Source organism: Corticium candelabrum, chromosome 20 (assembly GCF_963422355.1).
Source record: "Corticium candelabrum chromosome 20, ooCorCand1.1, whole genome shotgun sequence".
Taxonomy (NCBI): Eukaryota; Metazoa; Porifera; class Homoscleromorpha; order Homosclerophorida; family Plakinidae; genus Corticium; species Corticium candelabrum.
Window position 1 is genome coordinate 3,436,771 of NC_085104.1, and position 3,140 is coordinate 3,439,910.

Genomic DNA, 3,140 nt, shown 5'->3' on the forward strand with positions numbered 1-3,140 from the left:
AAAGATGCTGTTTCTGCTCAAAGTTTGCATGACAAACTGTGACTGCACGCCGAACTGATCAAGGTCGATAGTGAAGGTGTCGCGTCTTCCAGAGTTCTTTTGCGGCGGCGCAATTTCTTCCCCATCAAGCTCGCCATCTCGAATTTCTCTCGAACGGAACGCTGGATTTGCACCAAATTTGAAAAGCCTGTTCGTGACCTCGGACAGTATGCATTGAGCGAGTCGCTTCTTACATGGGGACGTCGAACTAAGCAAGATGTTTTGACTATATCCGGGTTCTAGGGTTCTAGGTGTGACGTACAAACGGAGGAACAAACTCGTGTCAACTATTTTGCTAAACGTGTACAGAACGGGCTAATCAACCACACTGGAATTGTATTAATTAAATGTGAGTCCTTTTAGAGTAGTTTGAGCCAAGCTGGGCCCTCTGCCAGAATAGTCCGCTTTGGTCCTCACACGTATGTACAGTTCACGATTTCTATGGCCACGCTTACAAATGAAGGGCTACAGACCGGTCTACTCAATGCCACTCTAAGCCCTTGCACTGTTTGTGTATATGACTCTTGCAGCTAAGTGTACTCTCTTCGGCCAGATTACAATTGCTATCAATGCAACAGGAAGTCACTCCACAAATAGATGCCTCCCCTGTCTAGACTGTTCTCACAACGACATCTTCAACCGTGACAACGGAAATTCAATTCAAAGGGGTAGGGCTAAATGTGCGAAAGTGTATTTTACCAGGAACTGTTGCATATGAGGCTAGCTCCTCCGCTTTCGTCCACAGTCACTCACTCACACGGATGTAACTTATGTAAATATGAGTTTACAAAATTGTTATTGGTTTGCTCTCTAATGCAATATTAGTTGGAACATCATGCCATATTCACCAGACATGCGGTACAATACTGCTCTTCATTTGGCAATTACGCCACTCTTTGTCTTGTAACTGTTCAGCTCGGTTGCTCTTCAACGTTCTCTCTACTCAAGACTGGCATTGATCTGCATCAAGTGAATTCGAAATTTCTTCCTATCTGTTCAGAGACTTCGTGTAGGTTTTTGCAGCGTTCAGACTAAATGGTTTGTGTGAAAGCAAACAAAGACTATCTAGAGTTTGTGTTGGTCTTGCAGCCATGCAGATGTTTGACATGTTGGAGAAGAAGAGAGGCACACTGTATTTGTATTTGCTTATAACAATAATTTGCTACGTTGTTTTGACTGTATCATCAACCGATACGAATGACAACAACAGCATGTGCATTGGAGAAAAGGGACAAAAGGTTACTAAATAACACTCTGTTTAGTTTCCGTCTTGATGCTTTATCTTAATTTTGTGCTTTTTGTAGGGAGACGTTGGCCATCAAGGTCCTCAAGGCGTACGAGTAAGTGTTTCGTCGCTCAAAATGTAGGAAATTGTGCATGAGTGCTAGAGGTGTATTTAGGTTTAGCTATACACTATAGCACATGCATGCTCGCAAGTGGATGTAGGTGTGTCATATGTCGTGTCTCTAATTACGTGTGAATGGTGTCAGAAGTGTCACTTTATTACCCAATTAGAGGTGTACACTACCACACATCTAAATTACCACACGCTGCACTCTCTCGATCAATTAGTAGTTCAGCTATATAGGTACATAGTCTTTGCTTTACAATGTGTACGACGATGACGGTCGACGGAGCGTCACGACGTCGGCGAAAAAGCTATGTTGGATAGTTGTTAAACGCTGACGCTACAGCTAATATAGGCACAGCGTCAGCGAATCCAACTTACTACTAGCCCAGCTCCAGATGCAGTGTGGATTGCAGCCCCATGCAGATGGGCTGACGTTACCTCAACCTCTACTTCAGTGTCGCGACTTGCTGTCGGCGATAATCATACAAGTGTACTTTGTGGGCGTAGTAGGAATGTGTGAAGCGTGGGATCTTCGCTAGTTAGCGTACAGTACTGTACGCAGTCCAATGCACATGGAATATGCCGCGAAACCCATATTGCTTTTTGATGGCTTAGGTATAGGCTTTTGCTATGGAAAGTAGCATAACCCAGGTAGGATTAATGACCCTTTTAGCCTAGCTGGGTTTTCTAATAACTCACTAAAACAACTCAAAACCCATGATTTGTAAAGAACAAAGCTGAGTTTTGAATAACCGAAATTCTACATGTTGCCGTGGATTACTGCAGTACTCTACATTCCGTGGAACGGACGAAACTGGTAATGGAGATTGCAACGGCAAGTGGACATTGACCTGATTGTCTGATTATATTTCCAATTACCTTATCTTACCGTTACACCTTCAAAATTGCATGCTAATAACCTTTTTGCACTCGTACTAGAAACTAGCAAAATGCACTTTAGAAATGTTCTTAACAAGTGACATTGTTTGTGCTTTCTTTAACGTTCAGTAGCAATCCTTGTCATTTATCTGAAGTTTCAAGTGGTTTCTGAGGATTCTCTTGCCCATCTGATGAATCGCTAACAGCGGCTGTGGTTTCTTTCAGTTGAACCGCATTAGGGACCTCTGCTGATTTCAGCATAGAAAGCAGACGTTACAACTGCAGTAATACAGACAAGAAAAGAGAAGAGATACCAATTTTGTTTTTTCGAATGTTGCACGTATATACACCACGTCCACTAGGACGTACCCGAAATCCCTGGACTGTGCTGTGGTAGCCATTGGTGATGGCATAATCCTCTAGCAGATGCCGCGACAGCTAACCGCCAAAACAGACAGCCGTTTGAGTCCAAGTGCCCGCGTACTTGCAATTTGAACAGTGCGTAATGATGATTGGCTAGAGTGAAGACTCACGTTCAGCTACGCTTTCCAAGCTTGACGCCGATTGATTCATTTCGATCCTGCTGCTTACGCTCACATCTTGTGAGGCCCACGCTTGTATCTTAGGCTCTAGACTTGCTAATTTCTAGTCTACTATCCACTATGTGTGAAAGTAAACACTACCAATCTTGTAGGTAGGCGTGACCTTGCATCACAATCGCACACAGGGTGGTAAATGACATGGCAAACAAACATTGCAAATATCTTTCTTTCAAAAGACTGAAGACAAACAAAGAAATAAAGAAAGTGCATCCCTCTATATGGGGGAGCTATAATAATACTGAAACGTTTACAATTTACTATCCTGGTAT

At 43.1% G+C, this 3,140-nt stretch overlaps 1 long non-coding RNA gene across 1 annotated transcript; it reads left to right on the forward strand.

Annotated features, from left to right (window-relative positions):
* Positions 1-955: 955 nt before the first annotated feature.
* On the forward strand, positions 956-1,380 carry LOC134195298 (uncharacterized). Its single transcript, XR_009972356.1, has 3 exons — positions 956-1,048; positions 1,129-1,277; positions 1,344-1,380. It is a non-coding gene; the product is annotated as an uncharacterized LOC134195298 (long non-coding RNA).
* Positions 1,381-3,140: the final 1,760 nt, after the last annotated feature.